The sequence below is a fragment of the Myotis myotis genome, unplaced genomic scaffold (assembly GCF_014108235.1).
Source record: "Myotis myotis isolate mMyoMyo1 unplaced genomic scaffold, mMyoMyo1.p scaffold_m19_p_9, whole genome shotgun sequence".
Lineage (NCBI taxonomy): Eukaryota > Metazoa > Chordata > Mammalia > Chiroptera > Vespertilionidae > Myotis > Myotis myotis.
Window position 1 is genome coordinate 67587807 of NW_023416401.1, and position 11709 is coordinate 67599515.

General features: G+C 37.4%; 1 non-coding gene across 1 annotated transcript; it reads left to right on the forward strand.

Moving 5' to 3' along the window:
* The first annotated feature begins 5151 nt into the window (after positions 1–5151).
* On the forward strand, positions 5152–5258 carry LOC118663947. Its single transcript, XR_004970228.1, has one exon. It is a non-coding gene; the product is annotated as a U6 spliceosomal RNA (small nuclear RNA).
* The last annotated feature ends 6451 nt before the right edge of the window (positions 5259–11709 follow it).

Sequence of the window (11709 nt, forward strand, 5' to 3'; positions counted from 1 at the left end):
GTGTTCAGCTTAAGGTGCATGAAAAACTGGGGAACCTTTTCTTACTTATTTGTAAGAAAAGAGCTAACATCAGCATAGGTTGTAACTCTAAGAAAGATGAAACTATTGTTGAATACATATGTATGTATAAAATAAATGTATAGGTATATAATAAAAACTTGCATTTTTATATGTCCATAAACAACTTGAAATAGTTTAGACTTACAGAAGAATAGTAAAAATAACACAGATAGTTCCTATTTGCCCCAAACCCAGGTTCTCCTACTATTAACATCTTACAATTAGCAAAACCGGGAGAGCAACATTGGTACAGCATTATTAACCAAGCTGCCTTATTTGAAATTCACTAGCTTTTCCACTAATGTCCATTGTCCTGTTTCAAGATCAAACTCGAAATTCTACATTGCATTTAGTTGAGATGTCTGCGTGGTTTCTTCCCATCCATAATAGTTTCTCAGTCTTTCCTTGTATTTCTTTTGACCTTGGCAGAATATTCCTCACTTGCATTGATGTGATGTTTTCTCAAGTTTAGATTGAGGTTCTGCATTTTGGGCAAGAAAACAGCACATGCTGTGACCTTCTCAGAGCATCTTATGAGGGCATTTGAGATGAAAATGTGTCTTATGATCAATTACTTTTATCCTTATTCATTTTGTTAAGGTGGTATCGGCCAGGTTTCTTCTATCAAGTTACTGAGGTTTTTTGTTTTTTTCTTCTATAATTAGCTAGAGGCCTGGTGCACGAAATTCTAGCACAGGTAGGGTCTTAGGCCTGGCCGGTGATCAGGGCCTATCAGGGCCTTCTGGCTGCCAGCCGCTGTCTTCCTTTGTTCCGTGCCGCCCCTTGTGGTCAGTGCACACATCATAGCGAGCAATCGGTCTCCCGGTCGAACTCCCGTGGGGGCAATTTGCATATAGGCTTTTATATGTATAGATTAATCCTACCAGACCTGAGGCCCTGAACCTAACTGTCCCCTATACCTGGGCTCCTGAGCATTAAAGAGAAAAAACCAACATGATATAGGAAAATGTTAGTTACTTGCAAACAAGTGGTTAGAATAAGATAGAACTTGGAGACATTGTAGAAAATAGGTCTACCTTTCATCTACCTTTCATCTAGCACCAATATTCCACCTTTGTGTGGAAATTTACCGAAAAATCGGTACAGCGGTCTGATAGGGTTAATATCTTGAGGAAGACACTTTGAGACGATGCAAAGATTGTGCCTGTAACAACTATTTCTCTGGTGTTTGCCTTGTCTTCTAGTCCCTCATTCCTTCAACATTTATGAATTAGAAGTCTTCTTTAGATAGAGCTTTCCATTCTCTCCCACTTATTTATTCATTCATCTATTTATTCTATAAGCATGAATGCATACAGATTCTTTTGTTCCATAATCCAACACAATCATTATTTGTCTAGTTGCTGAAACTGACCTAGCTTCGGCTTTTGGGGTTTTTTTTTCAAGTCAGTGCCTGTGTCTTTATGACATGCCCACATCCTTCTCTGAGCATTTCCTTATTTTTTTGGCACACAAGAGATTGTAGGCTCATTTTGTATTTTAAAAGTATATCTCCTTTTTTTCTCATTTTAAAATGTAAGGTGAAAAGGATATTTCATACAGTTAAAAAATAACTAAAATCTACAAAAGCCAAATAAGTATCCCAAAATTAATATATATATATATATGAGTGAGAGGAGTGAGATGGTAGAATTGAAGAGAAAATATGGAAGGAACATATAGAAGAGCAATGCAAATGACACATGAAGAAGCAAGTGAGCTTGAGAAGACAAATAAAGTTAGTGGGACCAGAGAGAAAAGTATATTTTAAAAAATTAAATAACTAAAACATAATAAATGGAAAAAGAAAAATAATTGGAAAGGAGAAATGCAATAAAAATTTTAAACAAAAGTAATTTACATTTGAATTTATATAGCATTGGGCACTATGTAAAATTAAATTAAATACATTATTTGCATTATGATAACATTTATAAAACTTGGGAAAATATAAAAAAATTCCAATCTTTTATTGCTCAGGTTCTTTTAGTTATAGAATTTTTGAAATTTATGAATGACTACCTTCTTTGAGATAAAAGATAATTTGATTATTTTTTTTTAATGTGGAAAAAATGGCCACAGGATTTCCTAAGGCATTCTTTCAACTATTATTATCTGTTGCAAGACTAAGCATTGCTGAGCCACCATCCATGCTTCTTTTGGTTCTCTCCCTGAAGGTAATAATCTGAAATTCTAGTTTTGGGCTCTAGAGCTGGTGTCAATTCCTCAATCCTTGGGAATTGATGGTTTTGCCTTCCCAGGTTTGTGTCTGCTACTTCTTTCTTCTAATCTAGACTTCTCCCCTGGGCAGGAACTCTGGGCTCTAGGTGAAATTCACTTTCATCTTTCTTCTGCATCACTTGGAATATAAAAGGATGGTTCATCTCTACTGAGAAAGAGGGGGGGGGAGGGGGAAATGCATGTAAAGGAACCAAACTAGCAAACCTGCTGGCCCCTTCCCCAACCCAACCCTGGGCATACAAGACCAATAGACCTGAAACACTAACCTCAAATCTCAGAAATTCCTAAAATAGACAAAGTTTATCCATTGTTTTTTGGCATGTGCCAACAAGTTTGTTATTGCTCACAAGTGTGTGGATCAACCGAGAAGTTCTGCACTCCTTTGCTGGTCAGCTGGGTCAGCTACCATAGCCTCATCACATATCTGGCCAGTGGTGCTGGCTGTTAGTGGGACAATGGGGTGCCTGGGCCAAATGCTTCTCATCATCCAGCAGGCTTCTAAATTAATTGTCTGGGGGAAAATAATAAAAATGCCCAAATTAGCACAAATAATTTAAAAAATCGTCACTAAGAAGCACTAAGAATGCTCCATGACTCTCAGGTGAGTTATACACATTTTGAGTAAAGAATTAATCTCTGTTTTAAAATGAAACCCTATTAATATTTTAAAATGTTTGTTCTTTTTGACTTAACTCTCAAATCCCAAAGCAGTTCCAATCAAAAACCCCACAGGATATTTTAAGATACTGAAAACTTATTCTTAAATTTATGATCAAAGAAATGGTTGTATTGATTTTGAAAAAAAGAAGAGATAAGAGAGAGGACATGCCAAACTAGCCATGTGAATGCTGCTTCAAAAGGGTCTCTGTTCTAGATAAGAATTCTCCCTAGGGAAAGAACTCTAGTCTCTAGGTGAAATCCCATTTCACCAGAAAGAAAGACGTGCAACAAAGCCGTAGTAGTAAGAACAAACTTCTGGGACCATATAGAGAGCTAATTAAAAAAAAAAAAAAGATTCAAGTGTATATGGAAACTTAGTATTAGGAGTGACACCTCTAATCAGTAGGGAATGATGACTTGTTTACTAGAACATGTAGTGCTAAGAAAACTAGATAAACATGTGGAAATAAGGTTGGATCCCTTCCTCACACTATATCTTCATTGAGTTAGGAGTGGGGAAGGGCTTAAGAAATACTCAAAAAAGCACACACCATTAGGTAAAAATATAGATGTATTTGCCTAAAAAAGTAATTAAGAGTTCCTGTTCAATGTAGTACATCATTGACAAAGTTTAGAAGAAGTTAAATGCTCTGTCAAAAATCTCACTCATAAACAGAATAAATCTAATGAACAAAATAAGCTGATTAACAAAATAGATCCAGAGACATAGATGCATGGAACAGACTATGGAATCTCAGAGGGAAGATGGGTCTTTGCATAGCCCATGGACACAGACAATAAGGTGAAGGCCTGGAATTCGGGGCAGGGGTGGGCTAGAAGAGGTCAATGGGGAAAAATGGGGACATATGTAATACTTTCAACAATAAAGATTTTTTAAAGTCCTATAAGATATTAATACCAATAATATGCAAGCACATAAAATAAAGAGTGGACACCCAATAGGAAAATAGCCAAAATATCTGAATAAGCCATTTATGGTAGAGACAAAAACAGTTAGCAAGGATATGAGGAGATACCTTGCCAAATTGGAAATCAGATTAATAGAATGCAACAATAATGATCATATCTTTTTGGCAAAAAAGAAATAACATTAAATTTAAAACCCAGTGATATTATTTCAAGTTTTAACAAGGATATGGGGAGTGGGAGCCCTCGTGCACTCCTAGTGCAAGTTTGGAAAGTGCAGTATTCAGAAAAGAAATAATTCATTATTTTATGAAATTATATTTGTAAAGTCACCCCTGACAATGGAAATAATAGAAATTCCTGCATAAGGGTCATATGATGCAAAAATGCTTATCTAAGTGTTACTGTGTTACCAAGAGTAAGGAACAATCTGGTCGTCTATCACTAGAAAACAAAGGAAACAAAAAGTAATGGACACTGTGAGGTTATTAGACACCAAGAACTAGAAGTAGAAACAGTAAAGGGAGGATTCTAAAAAGAGTTTGGGGTGACACTAAGAAACTGAGTGAGATCTAGGGCAAAACACTGGTGGTGGAAATGAGGGTGAAAAACTAAGATAAAATAAGTGAGGGGCTTTGCAGGAAGTACTGATAGTATCCCAAGAATAATGTGCCTGTTTGCTTTAACTCTGCACCCAGCTGAACAAAAGTAAACACTGGCATTTTTCTCCACTGCAGATATGTAGCCTGTCTTACTTAGAATGTCCTTTCTCCGACATCCACATGATAGATGAAAATTAAAGCCAGGGCCAAAACAAGTTTCCATCCTATATATGTCCTGTTTTTATAGTCAACAGCATTTTTAAAAAATCATTTTTATTAGTATAATTATAACACGCATGCTTATAATTTTAACATAAATCAGGAAACCCAAGTAGAAACATACTTGGCCTTTCTCACAAGGTTGAGTTATGGGTCTTCCAAAGCTTAATTGGTGTGTCTTAATATAATGCCAAAATAATTTATTTTTATCTTATCTTTTAGGTTGGTGATTTTCACTGAATCTGATGATCATTCTAATTGCTATCAAAATCAGGAAAACAAAGCTCAGAAAAAAATGTCCTATAACTTCAAATAGTTTAAATAAAAATGAAAAAGTTAAATAGTTTAAATAAAATTTATTGATAATTTTTATATTTTTATTTAAAAGAAAATATTATATATAAAGCAACAAATACCCTTTATTTGTTAAGAGGAAGATGAAGTGCTCGCTTCAGCAGCACATATACTAAAATTGGAACAATACAGAGAAGATTAGCATGGGCCCTGCGCAAGGATGACACGCAAATTCGTGAAGCGTTCCATATTAAAAAAAAAGAAAAAGAAAAAAAAAGAGGAAGATGAAAATTTTTCCTGAAATGATAACAGGGTTTTTTTTTTAACGAAGTGAAATGACACACAAGCAAGTTTTGTATTCTATTAACATGGTTTCCTTCCACTCTTTTTAAAAATCTAAATAATGAAGCCTATAACCAATATGTGAACACCCCAAATCACTCACTCTACTGTATACTGGCTAAAAACAAAGAGAGAAAATTGCATCCTATGACCAAAAACAAAGAGAGAAAATTGCATTCTATGGCATTTGGTTCCTGAGGATGAATGAACCTGAAGGCTCCCTTATAGGCCAGGTTCTAAAATTGTTGATTGGTTCAAGCTGATTTTTAGGATTTGTGCCACTAGATGGCAGTAGAGTTTATAACTACACAGTCAATTCAAGCAGGCTGTGGGATCTTTTCATTGCTATACTATTTGTTAATTTGATTTCTTTATTTTAAATTATTCTTTACTAGAGGCCGGATGCACAAAATTTGTGTAAGAGTAGGACTTCCTTCCCCCGGCTTCCGGCACCGGCTTCCCTCCGGCACCTGGGACCTGGGCTTCCCTAGCAGCCCTGGCTTCGTCCGGAAGGTCGTCCAGAAGGACATCGGGTTTAATTAGCATATTACGCTTTTATTATTATAGATTATACAAACGTAATTATTACTCAGATAACTGCTAGGTACTATTAACTTTTAGAGTCTTGCCTCTATTTCTTTGTGTAATCTTTAATACCTAACATAAGCATTATATATTTTTAAAATGATATGTAATGCTACATATATTACATATACATATAAAATATAAGGTAAAGGTAAGCGTTAAATAGCAATACATGCACCTTTGCTCACTGTCTTATAAATCAAGTTGAATTCCAGGACTTGCTGACCTTCACACATGAATAGCAATTTTTTGTTTACCCATTTAATAGTTTGACAAATAGCAACAACTTAATATATGTGAAATAATCTATTGTATTCACTTGGCTCTCACCTTCTCCTTAATTCTACTTATGCAAATGATAATCATTTCAAAAATATGCTATTTCTTCAAAATGACTATTGAACTTGACAATGGTAATGGTATCAAACTCAGTTATTACACTGAATTGAATCTTTGTTGCATTTACTAAAATAATCATATTCCTACACTTGTTTTAGAAGTTGCCCTGTCATCGTCATCAAACACACAGGGAGATGGAAAAAAAACTATACCTTACTCAAGTGTCTAAAATCAGATGAAGCTGCAATGGATTATGTGATTATAAATGAGAGATAGAGTGAATATCACATCCCCCTGGTTCTTGTGACTTCCTGTTTTCTAACTTGGAAAAGTCACTCAACATCACTTAATAGCCATTTAACAAAAGAGGCCCACTTAATTATGCGAGGGATGCATACAATGTTTAGTCAATGGCTCTATTTTTTCTATATTGTCCTCTCCTTCCCAGAAAGCTGGCCATCTCTGACCCAGGCCTGAGTTTTGGAGTGAACTTTAATATGTACCCAAGTTCTTCTCACTCTGTGGTCCCTGCTCTGAGCCTGGAGACCCCAGCACCAGCTGCCATGCTCCCACTCAGAGGTCTGGGTGCCTGACTCCGGGCCCCTCATCCAAGCCCACTGGCCAGTAACACCTCCCCCCCCTCCCCCCGCAGAGGTCTGAGGTTCAGCTCTACCGTATCTCTTTAATTTCTTATTTTTTTTAGTCCGGTACTTTCCTTTTTACTCCCTTAGCTTTGGGGCTGCTAAATTACTTCCTGCAGTTGCTAATTCGGTGATACCTCTTTCTTTTCTTTTTCATTTTGCTTATTCAGTGCTGGTTTAACAGTTCTTTATATTGAATTTCTCACTGCCAACTAAACCGGCATGGTTTCTGTCCGCTGAGTGGACACTGACTGATAAACCCTTCCTTTGCCTGAAATGCTCTTCCAATCTTCTATTGAAATCTTGGTAAATGTTTCATCCCAGATAGTAAGAAGTGAACTGATACATAGTCAACATTTATCTTTCTTCTGAAATTAAAATAGACTCCAAATGACAGGATAGAAAAACACAAGGGAACATTGAGCAAACATGCTAAGTTATTTTGACAAAGTATATATATCTTGATTTGATAGTGAAAACTGTATCGTCACGACTATTATTACTTAAGCTGGGTGGAAAAATACAGCTCGACCACTTGGAAAATGGGAAGGCACTTTGACCCTGAAACTGGAAGCATCAAGTGTCCCATAAAACAGTGAAAGCAAGCTGGCTATGTCCGAGTTGTTCTGTTACATTGTCCATAAAGTTAGCCACGGCCCCTTGTGTTTCATGTAATTTCTTGCCTCTCAGAGACCAAGGCAACCATTTGGACCATTTCATTCTTATTCAACAGCATGTCTTTCTCAAAGAGTAGCCACTGTTTAGTTGGGAACAAGTTGTCAGAGGAAAATTAAATTAACTGGGATAAAGATTCAAGTATTAAGATTTCTTATCTGTTTTGATAGCTTCTGTTTATCTGTAATATTTCCCAGACAATGAACTAGAATAAATGGCTCAGTTTTATTGTGTTTGGTTTAATGAAACGCCCTAGCTTGTTTTTCTTATTATAGCATATGTTACCATGGCTACTATATTTTTGAAAATTCCATTTTTGTCTCATGATGAACATACCTGCTTTTTTCAAATGAGCTTCCCCCCAAAATTACATAAATAATACTTGCTTTTATAAAAAAATTCAGAAGATACATCAGATTATATGGAAAAGAGTAAAGACCACCTGAAATGGCATCACCCTACCTCATTATGCATTCACATTAATTTACATACTTTTATGTAAAATCTCTGATAGAAACTTCTTTTTTTTGAGCCAGGCTAATGTAATTTATTCTCCAACAGATGGTTAAATAACCCATCCAACTTCCCCCACCCCTCGAGACAATAGATATGGCCTCCAGGTGGGGACCTTGGAGTTTGGACTACAAGTTCATGGGTCTTCTTATCTTTCTCAGTTGAAATTCATAATGAAACATTTTCACCTTAGAATGGGTTGTGATTACAGTGCCTGACCTTATGCCTTAGTACTGAGATTAGCAAAGAGAGACTAAATGTTTTAGACTTTGTGGGCCATACTGCCTCTGTTGCATCTATTGCTGGTATCATAGAGTTGAAACTAGCCATAGACAATATATAAATGAGTTCTAATAAAACTTTATTTTATTTTATTTTTTTTAATATATTTTATTGATTTTTTACAGAGAGGAAGGGAGAGAGATAGAGAGTTAGAAACATTGATGAGAGAGAAACACTGATCAGCTGCCTCCTGCACACCTCCCACTGGGGATGTGCCCGCAACCCTGGTACATGCCCTTGACCGGAATCGAACCTGGGACCTTTCAGTCCGCAGGCCGACGCTCTATCCACTGAGCCAAACCGGTTTCGGCTAATAAAACTTTATTTGTATAAACACGTGGAAGACAAGATTGGGACCATAGGGCCATAGTTTGACATCTGCTCTGTGAGGTAGATCACACCCACCTTTGGATGGAAAAGGGAGATGGCTTAGTTCTTTTGTGTTTCATGGTCAGGTGCTTATGCTCTATCTTCCCAACTTTTCAAATGGAGATTATTCTCTGATAAGGAAGCTATAACCTTACTAGGATTTTAGAAATGCACTACATCTCTCTGATGTAGGCTATCAAGAGACTCCACACAGAAAACGTATCTATCCCATATACATCTGGCACTATGGGGTCTGCTGTGTTATGTGGCCCAAGTGGCAGGACAGCTGCAACCATACCCTGTACCTGCAGGAGAGTCCTTTCTTTCCCTGAATCCTATTAAAAATAGTCTTCCAGGTATCCCCCAACATAGAGCAGTGTTCCCACATGTGATATATGCTGCCTTCTAAACCCAAATTGTCCCAGCAAGCACTGGGTCTCCTGGTCAGTGGTGGAAGGTGGGAAATTCAACCTGTTCTTTACCTCAGAGGAGATGATGATCTGGTATCCCATAGACTGCTGAATCCCCCACACCTACCAAAGTGACTGGACCCTGATTTTTCATTGGAGGTACCTCTTACTGTATGAAATACATGTAACTAATTAAGGAATATAAGATAATTGTAGTTCATGGTTATTGGATTTGATTAATATGATATCATCAACATAGCAAACTTGCTTATTGTTTTATGGAAAATCTTTTCTCTTTTGAAACTCATCGTGAAGTCATAGCTCTGTTTAAAGATTCAACCAGTTTCGGTGGGCTCTCTCTGGTCTAATTTACTTATTTTTTTTAGATGCTCAGCTTTTCATTATTTATCCTGTGGGAATATTTTCAGCTGGCTTCTTTGAGTTTTTAGCATGCAAACATAACGAAGAGAAGTTTGTTGGTTCTTTTTCATGTATAAGATGCTCAGCTTGTAGCAGATTTTAAAAAAGACAACAGCAATGGAAAAGATTCCTTATTTCTTCAAGGTAATTCCCCCAAATGTCAACTGTCTATACCATAAACTTCCAAGACAGTTCTTCAACATGCTATTTGAACCTTCTGAAATAAAGTTTGATATAAAGATCCAATGGACTGCATGCACTATTCTTGTAATGATGCCAAGGGTCCAGACATCCCTAACCATCCCAATGACATGTAACCAAACCTCAATTCAGATTCAGAATCCAGTTTCAGAATCTTATCCAACTTGACCATGGAAGGATTATCTCCTTTGGTCCAACACAATAAAGCCCTTGATTGAAGATTAATTTCCAATGTGACCTGCTCAATGTCTCTGAGTTGGCTAATTCTGCCTTATTTATCCCTAAAACTCTCCATGCTCTCTGAAAATAGCTAGATGTTCTGGCCCTAGAAACTTTTTTTATGCCACTTTGCCCATCAGCATGGTTGAACCTGAGAACATAATTTTGAAGGAAAAAAAAAAATGCAGGTTGCAAAAGAACACATATAACTCCATTTTTTATGAAGATGATAAATAAGTAAAACTCAGGTCTGTTTAGGGATATGTAATTAATCTATGAAAAAAAGCAAGGGAATGACAAAACACCATAATCTTTTCCTTTGTGTCACCTCTACCTCCCCAACCCCAGTCTCATATTTCCACTCCCTACCAGAATCTTGGCAGTCAACTGAAAGCCTCCATTGACTAGAGCGGGGGTCCTCAAACTACGGCCCGTGGGCCACATGCAAATACAAATATTGTATTTGTTCCCGTTTTGTTTTTTTACCTCAAAATAAGATATGTGCACTGTGCATAGGAATCTGTTCATAGTTTTTTTTTAAACTATAGTCCGGCCCTCCAACGGTCTGAGGGACAGTGAACTGGCGCCCTGTTTAAAAAGTTTGAGGACCCCTGGACTAGAGCCTAAAGGCTTCACCCTACTGTTAAGTTGCTGCTGTATTTTTTGGGGGAGACCCCAGCCAAAGACCGACCATTGCCCACGACGTGGGACTCCTCCACTGGGCAATCTTGGCTCCAATGCTTCCCAGTGGGTTGGCCAAAACTTTGACAGAGCTGAATTATGGTCTATGGCTCCCTCTAGTCTGTCCTCTCTCCTCCCCCTCACAGGTGCCAGCCCCCCACAAACATTTTGCACTCTGAAGCTCATCTCAACATCTGTTTCCCAGAGGACCCAACTGAAACACCTACTTTCTCCAACTGTTCTAATTGTAATCCAAAAACGAGCATTAGAAGATTTAGCATCGTTTACATTTCAAAAGAATGTAAATTGCTTCATAATCTCGCATGTATTTCTATTTACTATTCACTTGTCACTGAAGATAGTGGGGCTATGGCTCCAAGTCCACCTTAGAGATCTCACTTGTTATCTTCATAGCTGCATAACTTCCATAACGTCCAATGGCATTGATGTCCCTCTGTGTGTCAGTTCCCCCACTGATGGGAATTTTTGTTTTCAATCTTTTCGCATTTCAAGCAATGCTGCAGTAAACACACTTGTATATATATATTCTCATGTACCTGAAATTTTATTTCAATGAGATAGATTTTCAAAAGTAGGATTTCAAGAGCTATGCATATGTGTATTTTAAATCTGAATAAATATTGGCAGATTTCATTCCAAAAAGCCCTAAACAGTACACATCCACATCAGCTAAGTGAGAGGGTACTGTTTCTCCCACATCCCTGCCAGTAGCAGATGTAATCACACATATTTTTTCCAATCTGAGAGTTATAAAGTGAAGCCACTGTTATTTACATTTCTTCTAGAATTTCATGCATGGGTAAGGTCCCTAGTGGCTGCCAGCTGCTGGCCAGGCCTTTTTTCATTCTGCGCCACCCCCTGATGGTCAGCCCGTGTCATCGTGAGTGATCGAACTCCCAGTTGCTTGAACTCTGGAAGGGACATTTTGCATATTCGGCTTTTATACATATAGACTAGAAGCCCAATGCATGAAATTCGTGCGAGGGAGGTGTTCCCTCAGCCTGGTTT